The 21,785-nt window shown below is 38.5% G+C and overlaps 1 protein-coding gene and 1 non-coding gene across 2 annotated transcripts in view; both read right to left on the bottom strand.

The window, feature by feature from the left end:
* Positions 1–21,785, bottom strand: part of FIGN (fidgetin, microtubule severing factor) — a 125,357-nt gene that overhangs the window by 41,878 nt on the left and 61,694 nt on the right. The gene's annotated exons all lie outside the window — the stretch shown is intronic.
* TRNAC-ACA (transfer RNA cysteine (anticodon ACA)) lies at positions 6,123–6,195 on the bottom strand. Its single transcript has one exon. It is a non-coding gene; the product is annotated as a tRNA-Cys (tRNA).

Here is a 21,785-nt window from a genome sequence, read left to right as displayed (position 1 = left end):
ATAAGAAGAATCTGAAGCTTTGGTATCCATACGTCTCATTCTGAAGAGGTGAAAGTCTTGACCTATGAATAATCTTGAAGATGGGAAGAAAGGTAGATAAAAAAGGAGCTTTCCCATAAATTTCATTAACTCTTTTATTTCATTTCCTATCATTGATTTCATTCAATTTCTAGAACTATCATAGAGACTGTATTACTGATTCCCAAGAATACTGGAGTGGGTAGCCTATCTCTTCTCCAGTGGATCTTCCCAACCCAGGAATCAAAACAGGTTCTCCTGCATTGCAGGCGGATTCTTTACCAACTGAGCTATCAGGAAAGCCCGCATCACACAGGATGTTGTGTAATTTTAATACACTTTATACTCATCTGTATTTGAAAGGAGAGCATTCTGGAATGATGAAAAGTATCTATTAAACTGTAACTGTTTATAGACAAAAACCTCATGTTATTTGATTTTAATTTTGGCACAGTACTTAGCGCCAATCAGGTTAAGAAAAGATAGATTATTAATGAAGATGGTGACATACTAATCAGGTATTCACATCCTCTAGAGAGCTAATGCTGAGTGCTAAGTAATTATTTCTTTTGGGTGGTTGGGACTTTGACCCACTTTCTAGCTTACTAACAAGAATTAGGATAAAACTCATTGTTGTATTTAACTTTTAAGCATCAAGTGTATCAGCATCAAATGGATTAGAATTGCCCTGTAAAGAGGAAGGGGAAAGGCTGAAGAACAAATCTACATTATGTGCTAGTCTCTAGGCCTAGTTATTTTTCACAGGCCCTCACAGTTAATCAATGGGAAGAAAAAAGAAAGAAGGGTTTTTTTTTATTAATTCACAAAGGAAAAGAGTTCTAGCAGGAGAACGATAACTGAAGAGGGCTTTCCAGCCGAGGATGCGAAGTCAGACCAGGGGCTTCTAATGTGTTTGTCAGCTCTGCTATCATGCGACGCTATGCTAAAACATACCCTGTGTTAAAACAATGTACATGTTTGCTTGCACGCGCGCACACACACACACACACACACACACACACAGGTCTATATTTGCAAAGATAACTCCTTTTCTAAATACTCCAGGCAGCAGAGACATATGGGGTCCTACTAAGATTCTAGAGGGATTCCCCGGTGGCTCGGACAGTAAAGAATCTGCCTGCAGTGCAGAAGACCTGGGTGAGGTACTTACAGAATAAATGACTTAAGCCAGGTAAGCTTTCATCGCTTCTTCAGTAGCTTTTTATAAAAATCCTTTCAACAATGTCAAGTTAGATTAAGAATATTTTTAAATCAAATGACTCAGATTTGGAATAAGTAGCTTTTCTTTGGCAAACAATCAGATACATAACTAGTGTGAGCAACAAAATACATCTCCCCAAGATTATTCATGTATAAAATAAATACATCTGTAAGATTATTAATGAATGAATATTACCCACTGGTTGTTGACTCTCTTTTAGGGATACCAAGAGATAATTTGGGAGCTGAATAAATTTTTTTCTTGATGTTGATGATTGATCGATCACCTTTTACTCTTTATTGGATATCAAGGGTTCTAAACATCCAGAAGCTTTAAGACAAGCAATGACACATCATCCTAAAACAGAACTTAATTAGAAATGAAATGTATACGGTTATAATGAAACAGTAAGAAAAATAGGAAGGTATCTCATAAAAGCATAAAACTTGAAAGCTAAACTTATGCTTAGGACTAATCCAGCCCCTAGGTGTAACCAACAAGTCAGGCCCCACTCCTAGAGGGGTTCATCAAGCCAAATTTCTGCAGTGTGCTAAACTTGAGAAGGTTAGATTGCCTCCACCTACCAAATCAGAAAAACTGGGACACTGGATGTGGCATGAGAGTCTGGGTTAGAAGAGTCAGAAGCCAAGCTATTAAATGATTAAAATTGCCTCTAACAGGCATTATTTTCCACTGTTTCATCAATAAGGAAGCAGGCACTTCTGTACTATTTCACAGGATGGGAATGCTTTCTGGAGTTAGATTGTTCAAGAGCTGCTTTTTAAAATAGCAATACTCTTATCATAGTAAAACTTGCCTGCTGAGTCAAAAGGAAAGTTGGCCTCATCTACCTTTAGAGCCCAGGAAGAATTTAAATTGTAAAGTTGCCTGGCATGATTCCCACTGTTGGCCACCACAGACACTTTTAAATATCCACTCTTTTATTGATCTGAAGATATATGTATAAGCAGGTATACACTGAAAATGGAAAACAGAAAGAAGGCCATCTTTAAAAGTCAAATTGACTGAAAGCAAACAATAAGAAGCCTGTACTTATCTTTTGTTCATCCAAAGAATCCAGCTCTACAGACAGACTCCATTCTAGGAGAAAAATAAATTACAAATAATGCCAAGACATATATTATTCCTTATGATGATGAAGGGAGGAAAAGTTCCAAAACAGAAATCATATTTCCAATAAGGATATTAAATCTAATGCTGTTTTGATGTCAGGTCCACCCTTACCTAATCCTCACTGATTTTATTCAGCTAAATTTGAAGCCACCCTAGAACTCTGTTTTAGGAAGCCTCCTCACTCTCAACAAATTTAATTAGCAGGGATGATAAAACAACTTCTGTAATGGAAAAGGACTAATCTAGAAACATAAACACTGATAAATTCTAATGGAACATTTTGGCATAAAATGTGCCAGAAGAGGTAGAGCCTTGCAAAATTTGACATTTGTCAAAGATCAGGATGTCAGACAGATGAGTGTACGTCTGCATGTGTGGGTCTGTGTGTGTGTGTGTGTGTGTATCTGTGTGTGGGTGGATGCATGTGTGTTAAGATGGGGTTCACTCAAAGTTGATTGAATGAGGCTGAAAATTCAGGAGGAATTCTACAGTAATCACCTAACACAAAAGAGAAGGCCAATGTAATAAAGGGAAGCCTGTATGTAACCAGCAATAAGTTCTTTCGCTTGGCCAAACTCTAATGGTAAGAGAGGTAGAATCTGTATGTCATGCCAAATAGTGTAAAAAATAGACTTAGTCATACTTTGATGAAAAGATTTCAGAAATATGTAATAGAAGTTACAGTGTACAATGTATTCAATTTTGAGATTCTGGAACTTTTATATATATATGGTAATTTTGTGTTTGGAAGCTTAAGAATGCAGTGAAATCTGTAGTTACAGGTTACTTTCCCAGATTTAGTATAAACTGAAAAGCTAGGAATAACCACATCATTCACCTATTCCAGGCAGTCCCTGAGAGTAGTGGGAGCTACTAAAGGGAAAGGGGGAAAAGGGGACTAGAAAACAGTCACCATCAGACCTTTTTTGTTGTTTTAATTTTTAAAAAATCCTGATATTTTCTTTCTTGGGGTAACTTGTCCTTGGAGCAAGGGTAGTTTTAGGGAGCCCATTGTGTGTGGTAGGTAACTGGTTCCTTGAAAAGTAGAGGAACACCCGAGGCATCTCGCAGGGGCGTTTGTAGGATGTTCATCTGTGTATAATGACCTGAGAGCCAGGACCCAGGCTGTGGCGGTCCCAGGGGCTGCCATGGGCACATTGAGGAGGGCGTGCACATAAGCAGCCCCTCTTGGGAAGCATGCCCAGCTGCCCTTACTTGTCCTTGCACGCCGTCAGAGAGAAGAACAAAGCAGCTCTTACTAGGTGCATCGGTTCTTTCATGCCTAAATTACATTACACTGAGTATTTCTGAACTTTCATCCAATGTTCAAGAAACTCTTTATACTATCCACTCCTTATACCCAATATACGGTTTCATAGCCAGAAAAGAGTCAAAACAACCATGTCATCTGTGTGCACACATGAATCTGTCCCTGTATCCAACTCTTTAAGCAGACCATAAATGTACTCTCTGTCCACTAAAAAATAAGTAGAAATTCTATGGTAATTATGCAAAAAGAATCTAAAGAAGGAATGATAAGTTCAACACATTTGTTCAAAAACCCAAATTACTTTTTGGAAACAAAACGAGAAGCAAGATGAAAATCAAAACAGAACAAAGGAAAAGAAATATTTTGAGGAAATGACTCCAGAAGAAATTTGGAATGTACACGGCTCTATTGTCATAGCGATCATTGGTTCAATAATTTGAGAGGAACTAGGGTTATTAATGGAGAAGGCAATGGCACCCCACTCCAGTACTCTTGCCTGGAAAATCCCATGGACAGAGGAGCCTGGTGGGCTGCAATCCATGGGGTCGCAAAGAGTCGGACATGACTGAGTAGCTTCACTTTCACTTTTCACTTTTATGCATGGAAGAAGGAAATGGCAACCCACTCCAGTGGTCTTGCCTGGAGAATCCCAGGGATGGGGTGGCACAGAGTCGGACACGACTGAAGTGACTTAGTAGTAGCAGTAGCAGCAGGGTTATTAATGGAGAATCCCAGGTACGGGGGAGCCTGGTGGGCTGCCATCTATGGGGTCGCACAGAGTCGGACACGACTGAAGCGACTTAGCAGCAGCAGCAGGGGTATTAAACCCAACAGCCAACCTAAATTACTAGGAAATCCTATTCTCAGATATACCCAAAGCAGGACTTCCTTATTGGTCCAGTGGTTAAGATGTCAAGCTTCCAATGAAGGGGACATGGGTTCAATTCCTAGTCAGGGAACAAAGATCCCACATGCCATGCAGTGCAGCCAAAAAGAAAAAAAAAAAAATCTAAGTTGTAAAAAAAAAACTACCCAAAACATTCTTTAAATGCATTTCCACATGCAAAATCGAGTTAGATACACCCCTGAACTAGAAGCTGTGATCCAGAAACTCTTCTGGATAAAGCCCTCAAGAAGCACAGGAATAAACCTTGGCTATCCCCAGATATTAAATGAAATTCTAAATCTAAGTTAATGAAAACCCATTTCTTGAATTAACTCTGAAACAGCATCTCAGGTGGCCTGAAATATTTTAGTCACTTTATGAAGGGAGATAAACAAATGGGCTTCAAGAAAGTGAAAAGAACAGGCTCTTTTATAAGCATTTCTTACAATGGTAATTAGATTGTTATTATTTGTTAGGTAAAAACTCACATGAAACTTTTTTTCCTTCTCCTAAATTTGCAGAGATTGTCACTGAAACACCTGGTATGCCTGGTATGTCTAACAACTGCTCACAGTAATAAAACCCAATTTCAGTCCTGTTATCCAAACACCAAGATGAAACATAAGCTTCAACTCATAAATGCAATTGCTGATGTATTAATGAGCAAGAAAATTACCAAATAAAGAAGGCTGAATATTGTAACACATTTGAAAAAAAAAAGGGATTAAGGGGAAAATAACTTGTCTTGCCTTTGATCTTATTGTATAAAAAAGAGTCAACTCTCTCTTGGGAGATTTATCAGTTTTCTCAAGGCCTCTGGGTAGCCTTAGTGGTTGTGTAGTGCTATATTATTCCAAATTTTCATAGCAGCATAATGCAATTTAGGCATGAAAGAACCGATGCACCCAGTAGGAGTTGCTTCATTCCCTTCTCACTGATGTTATCTAATAGGTGGAGAAATATACCAAATTGTCACAGCATATATTTCAGTGAGAAAAATCACTACCACACAGAAATATTTATGGAAGTGCTGACAACATATCAATTAAAAATGCCTGCAAGATACAAAGAAAGAATATTGTATCCTTTACAAATTGGGAAAGAGTTAAGTCAAAGACTTGATCTCATCCAGCCTCTTACAACACAGCAAATAATTTCACCTTTGATGGACAAGTTAGACCTGACTGAGATTTTGCTAATAGCTGGAGTGGAAAAGAGCAACAAGCAGAACTCTGCTGTATAGTGTGTAACCATCCATGTAAACTGGGAAAGTGGAGGGTGATATATACATGACCATTTGCACATTCAAGGAATCTTTGACCTAGGACAGTACTGGGAAAGTGTGTACCCCTTGAGGTGGGATACCCCAGGGCAGGGAAGGATTAGACTTATTTTTATTGTATACGGCTTTGTGCTGTTTGAATTTCTTATTTTTCTTCTTTTTAAACCACAAGTGAAGAAGTGAAGTGAAGTCGTTCAGTCGTGTCTGACTCTTTGCAACCCCATGGACTGTAGCCTACCAGGCTCCTCCGTCCATGGGATTTTCCAGGTAAGAGTACTGGAGTGGGTTGCCACTGCCTTCTCCAGAGGATCTTCCTGACCCAGGGATCGAACCTGGGTCTCCCGCATTGTAGGCAGACGCTTTACCATCTGAGCCACCAGGGAAGTCAAACCATAAGTATGTATTAAGAAAAAAAGAAATCTTTTTAAGATGGCTGGAGGACAGATGAAGACTAAGTATGTTATCATAGAATAAGCTAACAAGCTGCTGAAGAACTATTCTGAATTTCAAATGTCAGTAAACAAAAGATAGTTTACTCTTCAGCCTACAGACAAGTGACTTAGGAGTCAAAGCAAAGACAGTTTAATGGCTAAACATGACTTGATAAACCCCAGTACTGCCATTTGTTAGTTGTCTATCTATAGGCAATTAGCATTTATGTCCTCATCTGTAATTACATGCATGTGCATGTGGGTCTGTGTGTGGTAGGGGCAGGCTGGGTGTAACTAGGACTGACTACCTGGGATTGCGGGAAGTGGGTCTTATTAATTAAAGGAATGGATCCCTTGTGATTTGTATTAAGGGGACTTAAACTCTGCTCAGATTTTGAGCAAGTTTTCCTCCCCATTTAAAAAAAGTAGCAAAGACAATGAGAAATGAAGATCTCTCTATTACAGTATTTCCTTCCTTCACAGTCTTTCCTTCAATGGGTTTTCAAAACTGTTTCATCTATGATACTTTTCTGCTAGAGAGATGCAGGATAATTTTGTACATTTTCATGGGCCCATATTTCTGGGAAGTTATCAGAAATGTGTATTGTTTTTTAAACCCCTACATTTTACGGTTCACTTAAAATTTCACTACACAAAACCCCAGCCAGCCAGCCATTAGCATTTATTGCTCATAGGTGTCCTTCCAACACAGTCTAAATTTCTACCCATTTTATCTATATAGCAGCCAGTAGTAAAATATCATTCCTTTTCCTATTTCCTATGCTTAAACCAGCTCTAAATCTATCTGGAAGCCAAATACATTCAACTCAAATTTACTAAATTAGTGCTAACCCAGCAAAATTCTACTCAACCCATCTTTAATTTTTCGGAAAGTTTAACTGTTACCCCAGGTTTAACAACTGAAGCTATGTGAGCCAATACTAAGACCCCAAAGATCAAACAGGCAACACATCTCTTTTTGAATGAGTTTGCTGTTTTGTGGTTAATTCTGCAAAACAATCACATGAGCTTTTAACATTGCATCATATCAGCATGCCGGACAGTGGATGTTCACACAAAGGTACCCTGGAAGTAAAACTGAAAACAACTCCCACTTCTAAACTGACTGCCTCTTATGTAGCAGCTGGTTCCCCATTGGGCTGGCAAAACGAACAGGAGTTTTATACAGTCATTCAGAAGATAATTGATTATTTGCCAGTGGTCTGTTTTGAGTTGCCACTTATTATTATTATTTTTTTTTTTATCCACTCCAGGGACACACTTTCAATTTCACAGTCTTTTGCACATTGTGGACAGTCGTGTTTAATTTCTTTAAGGAAAGCACACTCTCTTTCTATTATAGTTAGACTAGTTGCCCTCCAAAGAGCAGGCAGGGAACTTTCTATCCGAGGAGAAAATGTCTATGCTCCCATTTGCGTGCTCCCTCCATCCATGGTGCTGTGGTTTACAAGCTGGGAAGGGAATTAAGAAGGAGCCTTTCTTCCTGTCAGAAAAGACATCTTTGTGGTTCACATTCTTAGATGTTCCGGCTGAGGGATGGTAAACATTCCTGAAGGTATCGTTCTTTAATTGTTTATGGATTACTTCTCTTTATTTTACTGTGAAAATAAGAGTTTCTAACAGAGTTAAAGAAAATCTTGTCAGGAAGCAGTTGTTTTCCTCCTACAGACTAACATTCCTGCAGGCAATGCAGCAAATTAACCAATATAAGTGTTTCCTTCAAAACACAGAAATCTTTTATCTATTTAGGAACAGATCACACAATATAACATGCTGAACTATTTCTATTAGGCCCAAAGATGACAAAAAATTGAAAAGAATAAATCCATTATAAAGAATTCATATCTGCTGCTTTGTGAGCAATCCATAATACACCGTATTGTGCAAACTATAGGAAATGATGACCTAACAATACAGAATGTAGAGAGGGCTTTTGACAACAGAAAAGCATGAGAGAGTATCATTTAATGGAGAGTGAAAAAAAAATGATCCTGGATTCTTTTTCCCCCTTTATTTGTTGTATCACTTTGTAAAAACTCTCTATGCCTTGCTCTCTTCATCAGAAAAATGAGACCTATGGTTTTATTTTTACAAAGTGCTTTAGGATTTAGGAGAACCCTGAATGCATTATATGATGAGAGCCACCATGGTGCATGCCATGTGACTGCAGCAGAAAAGGATCCAGGGACCAAAAGCAAAACATGAATCAGCAATGAACACTCATTTTATTTGTTTAAAACCCCAGGATGTGCAAATATATGTCAGAACTGAAGTTGACCCTCTTCCCTTATAATCACACATCACTACATCTGGGTCTGGTTTTGAAACTTGAGTGCAGTAGAAAGAATGTGAACAGGAAGGAATAAAGGGCAGAGTCTCTCTCAAGCAAATCCCAAGTCACCAAGGGCTACATTAACTCATGCTGAATCCCTTGCGGACCAGAGAAAGAGAGCACTGATTTTCTCTCTTCCTCGTTCCTCAGCATAACCCTATGCCCAACAGAGTTATGCACCAAAAAGACAATCAGCGAAGGAGGAGCTGTCTCCTCCAACTGCCCAAAGTTATGTGGGTTTTCAAGAGCACAGGAGATAATGTGGGGATAATGTGGATGGCTACATTCAGAAGTCAGGAGTTCTAGGTTTCAATGCTTATCGCAACACAAACAAAAAAGCACCGAGAAATGCTACAATCACACAGTTAGCTACTGGCAAAATTAGGACTAGACCTCGGGGTTTCAAAACAAATTCTGATTATTTTTACACAGCAGAGGATTTTCTGTAAATTCTTCAGCTCGAGAAATCTAAATCTAAATTCATTTAAAAAAGAGTTCCAAGCACAGTGACACACTCTCCCTATCTCCCTCTCTAATATATTTGGACACTCAATATATATTGTATTTATCAAATAAGTATTCCCACATTAATCTGTTCTCCTTTCTGCACCCTCTTTTTGGTTCGTGTTGCTGGAGAGGCCCCGTATACAGAGATAGAAACCCTGGCTTCCTCTTCTCTCCTTCAATCCCACTCTGAAGCACTTTTCATTCACCCGAGACTTCTTTCTCTATTTCTATATTTTTTGCTTCATCCCTAACATATTTGCATCATTCAGGCCTTATCTATTGTCTCACCTCTGCCCTCTAGACTGGTTTACTTGCCTCTGAATTCTTCCCCCACACCATTGCTATAAAGAATATATCTTTTTAAAATTAAAATGTAAACATATATATTACCTACTTTAAAAAATGTCAAAATTCATCGGTTGACCCACAGGATGAAGACTAAGCTTCCTAGCAGGAAATATCTGGCCCTTTCTGCCTCCGGCTGGCTTTCCAGTTAGACTCCCTTTGTTATCCACATACATTCCATGTTTGAGCAAGAACATATGCTGAGACATATTTCCCAGTTACTGCAGACCACTGTGCCTTGGCATATGCGAGCATCTCAGTCTGGGAATCCCTATTCTTTTCCCATTGTTTACTTGAAAAGTCCATGTTTTAAAACAAGTACATCCTTGAGTTTTAAGGAGTAAATCCCCCCTTCACTGGGATCCTTCCAACTCCATACCCTCCCATAGAGTTAACCACATCTTAGTCTAAGCTGCTTCTGTACTTTGGACAGGCTTCCACTGTTGCATTCGTTACAGTGTACTGTAATTTTTTATTTGTGTAGCTCTCTCCACCCCTAAACTGTGAAACTCTTGAGGGCAAGAATTGCATTTTAGTTCATGCTATGTCCTTAACACAATGCCTGGAAAATGAATGGTCCTCAGGATGTATTTATGACTATGAATGAATGAACAAATCAGCTAACAGTCATTAACTCAACACCCACTTTACAAAATGTCTCACAGAATTCTGAGAAAGAAACAACAAAACTTCCACAAATAACACGGGAAATAGAAAAATAAACAAGTTAACAAAAAAGAAAAATGACTGACAGAGGTAAGATGTATTCAGAGAATTAAACTGATATGATAGAATGGAAAATGACCAAGTTATCCACGTTGGTTGCATGGTGGGGAACGGCTTCTTCTAATCCTGTATGACAAAACCTGTCCCATATGCTTTGCCAAGAGAACAGTTACTGTCCTGATGATCAGCATTCAAACTAAGGGTAACAGAGCAATTAAGAATAGCTCAGGGGGTTTTAGTTTTAGCAAACAAGTAAACAGTGCTATATACTTTGTTAGGGAAACCTGGGAGAGGTGCAAATTCGGCTAGACAAGAAAGTTACCCACTTAAGTAGAAATGCCCAGTTGGCAGTTAGATTCAGAAATCTAGTTTTTCAAGGGCATCATGACCAAAGAGAAATATGTGGGAGCCATCAGCTCCCTGAAAATGGTATTTAAAAACACCATGAAGCTGAATGAAATCATGTACAGAGAGTGTATAGGTTAAAAAGAAGGGCCAAGCCCTGGGAGACACTCCAACATGTAGATTTCAAACAGAAGATGAATCAGTAAAGGATAATGAGACGGATATACTACTAAGCTAGGAAGAAAACCAGAAGATCATGGTCAACCATAAGAAGAATCAATACATGAAATAAGGAGGCAGTGGCCAACTTTGTTGAACTTTACTGAAAGGTCAAGTAAGGAAATATGTTTAATTAGCAAAATCCAAGGACACTTGTTAGCTAGATGAACAGGCTAAAAGTAGATAGGAATGAAGCCTTATTCAAGCAGTATCCCAGCTTTTCATAACCAACCATAAAACAATATTACACAGTGATTTAAAAAAAACATTATTTTCTATTTTTATTGGAAGCAAGGCTTAAAACTGGGTAAAACATAGATGAAATTTAAGACTGATTTCAGAAAGAATTTCCTAGCAGCACAGTTAACAAACCTCCTGATACATATTAAAGGAAAGAAAAGACATCTCTTGTACTAATCAATTTAAGTACTACTTCTATTTATCTGTATTTCTAAACTGAAAAACTATTTGGTCAAAAATCACTCAAAATATAATTGTCATTTTTTCCCTCACATTTTGGGGTACATTCTCTCATAAATCCATGGGACTTCCCTTGAGGTTCAGCTGGTAAAGAATACACCTGCAATGAGGGAGACCTGGGTTTGATCCCTGGGTTAGGAAGAGCCCCTGGAGAAGAGAATAGCTTACCCACACAAGTATTCTGGCCTGGAGAATTCCATGGACTATATAGTGCAGGGGGTCGGAAAGAGTCAGACACGACTGAGCGAATTTCACTTACTCTTATAAATCCATACACCTGATAACAACAAAATACTTCCACTTTTAGAAACCAAGAAATAAGGGCAATGATTGTGTGAATGAATCTCCAATTGTTGTAATTATGAATTTAAAAAGAAAATTTCATTTTAAAATTTGTAGATTAAAGATAAAATGAAATGGCACATTCTATAACCAACCTGTCAGTCACAGTAAGGCTGAATAAGACTACTTCCTTTCACAGATACTACATCTCAAGTTATTCTTGTGGCTTTCTTCCAGAGATGACAAAGATTTCAAAAATCATAATCTGCTGAGCAAACTCTCAAAGAAACAACATAATGTATATTAAGGTCTACTTCTCTAGCAACAAAAATTTCTTCTAAATACTTAGGACTTTAGGATTAAAAATGGTTATCCTTATAACACAAATGTGAATGATTTAATAAAAGAAAATTTAAATACCTATTCATACCCTTCTAGCATTTGCTGAAGGAAGTATTGATACCTACTTTTTTACAGGGAGCAAAGGGTGTTCAAATGGTTTGTACATTAATTGAATATCTAAGTAAAACAGTAATTATTATCACAAGACTTATATTCTTCTATTAGATAGAAAAAGATGTGCAAAAAGTTAACTCCGATGGACAGAAAAGCCTGACTTTAGTAAAACTAGAGTGATCTGCTTGGGTGCACTACAATAATTTTATAATGATATTAAAATAAATGTGATCCCTTTTAAATTTCAGCTGCCAAAAAGGATTATGTCAAATACTAAAATGATGCCATGTGAATAGTTGATGCAGTGTTTCACAATGTCAGCCGGCAACTTTAGGTTAGAACAGAGTAAGATGATTTTTTAAAATTAAGGTCTTGACTGTTTAGAAGCAAACAAAACAAAACAAAACAAATCCCATAAAAAGGAATTCCTTAATTACACAAAATAACTAAACTACCTGATTCAACTTAGTGGCAAATATATAGTGTAACGATGCCACCATGAACATTTATCTTTTATAAACAAAGCATTTTCGGTAACTGATATCCTCCTCAAAATAAACTAAACGCCTAATGTAGATGTACAATACAGTGAACCGAAGGTGGAAAAGAGAAAAGGATTTTGGCCTTTATAACATGACTGTCATCTGTGGTAGAGATTGCTATTTTTTTTTTTTTAGAAAGAATGCTATTGGTTTATTTTAGGAACATGATTGGTTCATCAATAATACTTAACCAACCGTAACATCAAGATCAGACTAGAATAGGAACTGTGAGATCACATGATAACTCACATTATCTACCCAGCTGGCATGACTTGGCAAACTATTTGACAAAAGGTACTGCACCAGCCTGGGATGGCCTGGAGATACATGTGCCCCTTCTCTGCGAGTGAAGACGTGGCAGGTAAACTCGTTAACTGCTGTCACCAATTTTTCTAACTTTAGCAATCGGCAGATGTTCCATGCGTAGCACAGGTGAAGGATTTATGGGTAGGAGACTGCAAAAAAAAAAAAGGAAAACAAAAGAATCTACCTCCAGAGCATAATAACTATTTAAAGGGATTGAACGGATCATGCATGTTGTAGGTGCCATGTAAGGTACAGGGCAGAGCTATCAGAGGTGGTACACACTATAGACAGTAACAAACAAAACACGCAGAAAAGGAATTTTTGACCATGTTCAGTTCAGTTGCTCAGTCATGTCCGACTCTTTGTGACCCCATAGACTGCAGCACACCAGGCCTCCCTGTCCATCACCAATTTCCGGAGCTTACTCAAACTCATGTCCATTGAGTTGGTGATGCCATCCAACCATCTCTTCCTCTGTCATCCCCTTCTCCTCCCACCTTCAGTCTTTCCCAGCATTAGGGTCTTTACAAATGACTCAGTTCTTCACATCAGGTGGCCAAAGGATTGGCATTTCAGCTTCAGCATCAGTCCTTCCAATGAATATTCAGGACTGATTTCCTTTAGGATGGACTGGTTGGACCTCCTTGCAGTCCAAGGAACTCTCAAGAATCTTCTCCAACACCACAGTTCAAAAACATCAATTCTTTGGAGCTCAGCTTTCTTTATAGTCCAACTCTCATTTCCATACATGACTACTAGAAAAACCAAAGCTCTGACTAGATGGACCTTTGTTGGCAAAGTAATATCTCTGCTTATTAATAGCTGTCTAGGTTGGTCATAACTTTTATTCCAAGGAGCAAGCGTCTTTTAATCTCAGGGCTTCAGTCACCATCTGCAGTAATTTTGGAGCGCCCCCCCCTCCCCCCCCCAAATAAAATGAACTAAAATGGGCTGGAATGGGTGAATTTAACTCAGATAACCATTATATCTACCACTGTGGGCAAGAATCCCTTACAGGAAATGGAGTAGCCAATACAGTCAACAAGAGTCCAAAATGCAGTACTTGGATGCAATTTCAAAAACAACAGAATGATCTCTGTTTGTTTCTGAGGCAAACCATTCAATATCACAGTAATACAAGTCTATGCCCCAACCAGTAATGCTGAAGAAGCTGAAGTTGAACCGGTCTATGAAGACCTACAAGACTTTCTAGAACTAACACCAAAATAGATGTCCTTTTCATTATAGGGGACTGGAATGCAAAAGTAGGAAATCAAGAAATACATGGAGTAACAGCAAATTTGGCCTTGGAATACAGAATGAAGCAGGGCAAAGACTAAGAGAGTTTTGCCAAGAGAATGCACTGGTCATAGCAAATACCCTCTTTCAACAACACAAGAGACTCTACACATGGACATCACCAGATGGGCAATACTGAAATCAGACTGATTATATTCTTTGCGGCCAAAAATAGAGAAGCTGTATACAGTCAGCAAAAACAAGATCGGGAGCTGATTGTGGCTTAGGTCATGAACTCCTTATTGCCAAATTCAGACTTAAATTGAAGAAAATAGGGAAAAGCACTAGACCATTCAGGTATGACCTAAATCAAAACCCTTAAGATTATACAGTGGAAGTGAGAAATAGATTAAAGGGACTAGATCTAATAGACAGAATGCCTGATGAACTATGGACAGAGTTTCCTGAGATTGTACAGAAGGCAGGGATTAAGACCATCCCCAAGAAAAAGAACTGCAAAAAGGCAACATGGCTGTCTGAGGAGGCCTTACAAATAGCTGTGAAGAGAAGCGAAACGCAAAGGAGAAAAGGAAAGATATACCCATTTGAATGCAGAGTTCCAAAGAATAGCAAGAAGAGATAAGAAAGCCTTCCTCAGCAATCAATGCAAAGAAATAGAGGAAAACAACAGAATGGGAAACACTAGAGATCTCTTCAAGAAAATGAGAGATACCAAGAGAACATTTCATTCAAGATGGACACAATAAAGGACAGAAATGGTATGGACCTAGCAGAAGCAGAAGATATTAAGAAGAGGTGGCAAAAATACACAGAACTATACAGAAAAAATCTTCATGACCCAGATAATCATGATGGTGTGATCACTCACCTAGAGCCAGATATGCTGGAATGTGAAGGCAATGGGCCTTAGAAAGCATCACCATGAATAAAGCTAATGGAGGTGATGGAATTACAGTTGAGCTATTTCAAATCCTAAAAGCTGATGCTGTGAAAGTGCTGCACTAAATATGCCAGCAAATTGGGAAAACTCAGCAGTGGCCACAGGACTGGAAAAGGTCAGTTTTCATTCCAATCCCAAAGAAAGACAATCCCAAAGAATGCTCAAACTACTGCACAATTGCACTCATCTCACACGCTAGTAAAGTAATGCTCAAAATTCTCCATGCTAGGCTTCAACAGTATGTGAACCGTGAACTTCCTGATGTTCAAGCTGGTTATAGAAAAGGCAGACGAACCAGAGATCAAATTGTCAACATCCGTTGGATAATCGAAAAAGCAAGAGAGTTCCAGAAAAACATCTATTTCTACTTTATTGACTATGCCAAAGCCTTTGACTGTGTGGATCACAACAAACTGTGGAAAATTCTGAAAGAGATGGGAATACCAGACCACCTGACCTACCTCTTGAGAAACCTGTATGCAGGTCAGGAAGCAACAGTGAGAACTGGACATGGAACAACAGTCTGGTTCCAAATGAGGAAAGGAGTACATCAAGGCTGTATATCGTCACTGTGCTTATTTAACTTATATGCAGAGTGCATCATGAGAAATGTCTGGCTGGATGAAGCACAAGCTGGAATCAAGATTGCTGGGAGAAATATCAATAACCTCAGATATGCAGATGATACCACCCTTACGGCAGAAAGTGAAAAAGAACTAAAGAGCCTCTTGATGAAAGTGAAAGAGGAGAGTGAAAAAGTTGGGTTTGACCATGAGTACATCCCAAACAAGCATTTAGTCTTGGCAGCATGTATAATCTGAACTCAGAGCTCTACATGGTGGATACCTCCTGACAAACTGTTCCAGCCTCTGCCTCATGATTTAAGAACAAACTGGTAATTTATAGCCGTATTCACAGTTACCTCTCACCTGTCTACTATCAGGGTCCACATACAAACAACTAAAAGGCAACTGCCAAAAGTGGCCACGTATTTTAAATGCATTTTCAGGACAGCAACCAAGAATGAAAATTTCATGTATCTAAATTTTCCTGTAGTCTTTTAATAGCTGAAGAGGATTTTTACTGTAAACACCACATCAATGTGTTAAGTACTATATAACATCAATGAATTACTCACAGCTTCTGATTCACATTAAAAAGCATAGGCTGATGTCAAGTCACACAATAGGTGAGTGTTAATATGACAAGGATATGAGACATGCATATAATAATTCTGAAGTTTTCATCATTACTTCCCTCAGATAAATTTAGTATAATTTCTTTGGAACTATGAGTCACTGGCCAACTCATTACAATAATATAATCAATATATTATTGAGACAGAAATATCCTGGCAGTATGGCAAGATTCTAGGAATGCCAGTGTCTAAATTAATGTCGAAGTATTACACGTCTGTCATAAATGGCTAACAAAGAGATTCCAAATCACCCGTGTTACAGAGATAATTGTTTTACTTTGAAGTTCCTTCAGATCTATTGTGCTAGTTCCCAGGTCAGAGTTATCTCCCTCTCTCCTTTTTTCCCCTCACTCTTCAATCATAATGTAGAATTAAAAAAAAAAAAAAAAAAACTTACAATGAGATAGAAGTTATTTCAGTGGTTCTAATGTAACATGTTTTTTTTTTTTTTAAGTTCTGCCTGATTAGCTTTGTTAAAGAGGAGAATCCTTAATCTGCCTGCCAAGACTTATTATGGAAACTTTCACATCTATGGTTCTATGATAACCTCCAGAAAGCCAAGACACTAGAGGAGGAGCTTGGAACACATGTTTATAGAATGAAGTGCCCCTACTAAGAATCTGTAAGAAAGGTTTGAATGCCTTACTTATCTTTGAGTGTATACCCTATGCCTCCTCTAAATAGACTGTAAGCTTCTAGAGGGGTTTAGTAAGTGTCTTACACACAATAGGTGCTTCACAAATATGTGGGGTTGATTAAGCATCCATATATGACCTCATGGAAATTCAAGAAAAAATCCTCTATGCGAAAAACAAAGTGTTGTGGTCACTGTTTTGTTCCCATGCTTTCGCCAGCACAACAAAACAACTAAAATAACAACAATAACAAAAAGTACTGCTGATGTGTAGAGTCCTTTCATTAGTAACATTAGTAACAGTTCTTCTCTCAGTAACAGAGTCAAATAATTCTATGGCTTGTCTCTTGGGTGTAGACCCTTCAGTTTAGTATCTTCTTTGTACCAGTCACATATTTGGGGGGCACTGTAAGCTCTTTCAGCCTCTCCCACTCTGCACATCTCTATGGCTATGTGATTTATTCTACCTTAATTTCTATAAACTGTGATTTGTGTATTTTTCCAAAGAGGGGAAAAAAATATAATGAAGTACAATAGGGGACCACAAAGTTACACATTACATTATTGATGTATTTTTAATGCTAACACGCAACTGCTTAGCGTTTCTGGTTAGAAAACATAAATGTGTGTGGGAGGACAGGAATTAAATAGCTTATAATAGGGGAAGAGTATTCAAAATAAAATGAAGTCCTTTATTTCGAAGAGATGGAGGTAGGCAGTGTTAGAATTAACTTGCCCTAAATGTGGCGCCATGGAACTCGATCTGCAAAGTGTAAATAAACATCTACCTTGGGATGTGGGATTCACTTAATGCTTTCTTCAAATAGAAGTGTACTTGTTGTGAGACACTGGGTCCCCAAGGGGACAGAGCTACAGAAACAGACTTCATTTCTACTGCTTCCTGTAGTAAGTTGAACCTGACAGCTGATTCTCCTCTGAACAAGGGGAATTTTTAAGCCCAGAATATAAACACAGTCCATTTTTTTTTGTCTTCATCTTATCCTAGTTGCTGCCTTTCCCAAAGATTCCAGTGCATGAGCGCAAGTTCGGTGAACTCTCCACGACTACCATGCCTTTCCCAAGGAGAAAACATGTTCAGAAATTACATTGCCAGTTACATATACTAGTTTCATTAAAGCCTGCATGTAATTGCCTGGGATTTATAAAAAGATCTAGTAACAAAGCCACACTGCGCCATAACTTATCCCAGCCTGCAAGGAGGAAACTGAAGCTCAGACTGGTTAAAACTACATGCTCTCTGGGGCAGGGATGGTGTTCATTGTTCTTCATTGTATTTTCAAGACCCTGCACAGTTTAGAGTAGCGGCAATAGCACAGCAACTAAGAACTTAGAGTCTGGAGTCAGACAGACCTGGTTTGGGGCACAAGGGCCTAATGCTAGCAATTACTTGGTGCTCAACTATGAAAAAGCTGTTTTACTCTATCTGAGCCTCAGTCTCTTTACCTGTTAACATGAAAATAATGATACTATCTATCTGATAAAGTGTTGGATAATTAAACAAAGTAATACACGTAATGTAGTCAAACAGTATCTGCTTACATAGCTAACATTTAATATATGAATATATTATTAAAAACATTCTCATTATTATTGTCTGGCATATAGGAAATACTTTATATGATAAGGAATGAATGGAGGAATGCATCCATTAAGCACCAAACTGTAATCCTGATTTTCTCCCTTTCCTCTCAACTCCTGCTTACCTTAAACCATACTATACGTCAATGGAAGTGTCCAATATGGTAACCACATGTGTCTACTGAGCATTTGAAATATGGGTAGAGCAAATGAGGACCTGAATCTTTATTTTACTAGCTGTATTTAAGTAGCAACATGTGACCAGTAACTACTATACAGAACAGTGCGAGAGATAATCCTTAGCTTTTAAGAATGTTTTCCATATATGCTTCCTTTTTATCAAGCTATTTTGATTGAAAATCAACTTTTTATTAAAAAATTACTTATCTAAATTAAACTCTCTATATAATTTTGTTTCCTTTTTTCTTCTATTCAGTGATATATCTGTGAACACCTTTCATAAAATAAGAAACAACTTTTAGAACTCCCCCCCAACACATGCACACACACTGTTCTCTTTATTAAGCCAGATAAGTTTAACTCAGACATTTTTATTCTCCCTCATCTTCTACTTTTCTTGTTTCTTTTCTATACTTCTCATTTTTCTTAGATATGTGAAGACATAAGATGCAACATGTACTGAGTAAGTTTTGGGTGCGGGGCAGAGAATGGGAGAATTGGCTATTTTAGATATTTGATTTAGAGAAGAGGTGCAAATATACAGAGTTCCTGTATACCCAACACCTAATTTCTTATATTTTTAATATCTGACATTAGTTGAATGTGGTAGATTTGTCACAACCAATGAACCAATACTGATACATTATAATCAACTAAAGTCCATACTTTATTCAGGTTTCTTTAGTTTTTACTCAGTGTTCCTTTTCTGTCCCAGAATTGCATTCAGAATAACATATTGCTTTTAGTCTTCATGTCTTCTTAAGCTCCTCTAGACTGTAAGAGTTTTTCACATTTTCTCGTTAACTGATGATTAATTGGAATCACCGTGGTGCAGCAAATTTACAATTAAGTGCCAAAAAACAGTTGAGAAAATAAGTATAAAATTAATTTCAAGATCAAAGATAGAGTACTTCACTCAAAAGCCTGGTGAGCATACCTTGACAGAGATCTTTACAAACAACACCAGTCATTCTGGACCATAGACCATGTTCTTGGGATACTTTGCTGTGTGTGTGTGTGTGTTAGTTGCTCAGTCGTGGCCGACTCTCTGTGACCCCACGAACTGTATAGCCCACCAGGCTCCTCTGTCCATGGACATCTCCAGGCAAGAATACTGGAGTGGGTTGCCATTCCTTTCGCCAGGGGATCTTCCCGACCCAAGGATCAAATTCGGGTCCTGCTGCACTGCAGGCACCTTCTTTACTGTCTGGACCACCAGGGAAGCCCACGGACAATGTCCTTGGGATACTTTCCTAAAGGTCAGTCAGTCAGTCAGTTCAGTCGCTCAGTCGTGCCCAACTCTTTACGACCCCATGGACTGCAGCACACCAAGCTTCCCTGTCCATCACCAACTTCTAGAGCTTACTCAAACTCATGTCCATCGCATAAGTGATGCCATCCAACCATCTCGTCCTCTGTTGTCCCCTTCTCCCCCCACCTTTAATCTTTCCCAGCATCAGGGTCTTTTCCTATGAGTCAGTTCTTCGCATCAGGTGGTCCATGTACTGAAGACTCTTGAAAGTCCCCTGGACTGCAAGGAGATCCAACCAGTCAATCCTAAAGGAAATCAGTCCCAAATACTCATTGGAAGGACTGATACTGAAGCTGAAACTCCAATACTTGGGCTACCTGATGTGAAAATATAAGTAAATCATGGATAACAACTTAAGGATGCTAGCTACTCCCTAGTGAGTAAAATTCAACCCAACAATAAAACAAAATTTTATGTCCAGTTCAGTGATGACACCATGTGAAATTTAAGATGCCATATTATTTTATTCCAACTCACCATCTACTCCTACACATAATACATGGCTTGTCATTTTTAGCATGAAAGGAAATTGAATTTGTCTGGAATAATCTGTTCTTCAAAAACCAGACTGTGGCTACCTTGTCACTTGTGTTATTCTACACCATTGCAAACAACAACTCAGTAACTGTCTGAAATCAGATTGATTATATTCTTTGCAGCCAAAGATGGAGAAGCTCTATAGAGTCAGCAGAAACAAGACCGGGAGCTAACTGTGGCTCAGATCATGAACTTCTTATTGCCAAATTCAGACTTAATTGAAAAAAGTAGGGAAAACCACTAGACTATTCAGGTATGACTGAAATCAAATCCTTTACCATTATACAGTGGATGTGAGAAATAGATTTAAGGGACTAGATCTGATAGACAGAGTGCCTGATGAACTATGGATGGAGGTTCGTGACATTGTACAGGAGGCAGGGATCAAGAACATCCCCAAGAAAAAGAAATGCAAAAAGGCAACATGGCTGTCTGAGGAGACCTTACAAATAGCTCTGAAAAGAAGAGAAGCCAAAAGCAAAGGAGAAAAGGAAAGATATACTCATTTGAATGTAGAGTTCCAAAAAATAGCAAGGAGAGATAAGAGAGCATTCCTCAGTGATCAGTACAGAAAATAGAGGAAAACAATAGAATGGGAAACACTAGAGTCTCTTCAAGAAAATTAGAGATACCAAGGAAACATTTCATGCAAAGATGGGCACAATAAAGGACAGAAATGGTATGGACCTAACAGAAGCAGAAGATGTTAAGAAGAGGTGGCAAGAATACACAGAAGAACCATACAAAAAAGATCTTCATGACCCAGGTAATCACGATGGTGTGATCACTCACCTAGGGCCAGACATCCTGGAATGTGAAGTCAAGTGGGCCTTAGAAAGCATCACTACCAACAAAGCTAGTGGAGGTGATGGAATTCCAGTTGAGCTATTTCAAATTCTAAAAGCTGATGCTGTGAAAGTGCTGCACTAAATATGCCAGCAAATTGGGAAAATGCAGCAGTGGCCACAGGACTGGAAAAGGTCCGTTTTCATTCCAATCCCAAAGAAAGGCAATCCCAAAGAATGCGAAAACTACCACATAATTGCACTCATCTCACATGCTAGTAAAGTAATGCTCAAAATTCTCCAAGCCTGGCTTCATCAACACGTGAACCGTGAACTTCCAGATGTTCAAGCTGGTTTTAGAAAAGGCAGAGGAACCAGAGATCAAATTGCTAACATCCGCTGGATCATCGAAAAAGCAAGAGAGTTCCAGAAAAACATCTACTTCTGCTTTATTGACTATGTCAGAGCCTTTGACTGTGTGGATCTCAACAAACTGTGGAAAATTCTGAAAGAGATGGGAATGCCAGACCACCTGA

Source organism: Dama dama, chromosome 33 (assembly GCF_033118175.1).
Source record: "Dama dama isolate Ldn47 chromosome 33, ASM3311817v1, whole genome shotgun sequence".
In the NCBI taxonomy this organism is placed as follows: domain Eukaryota; kingdom Metazoa; phylum Chordata; class Mammalia; order Artiodactyla; family Cervidae; genus Dama; species Dama dama.
The sequence above is the reverse complement of the archived record's forward strand: the minus strand, read 5'-3'. Positions and strand labels throughout refer to the sequence as shown.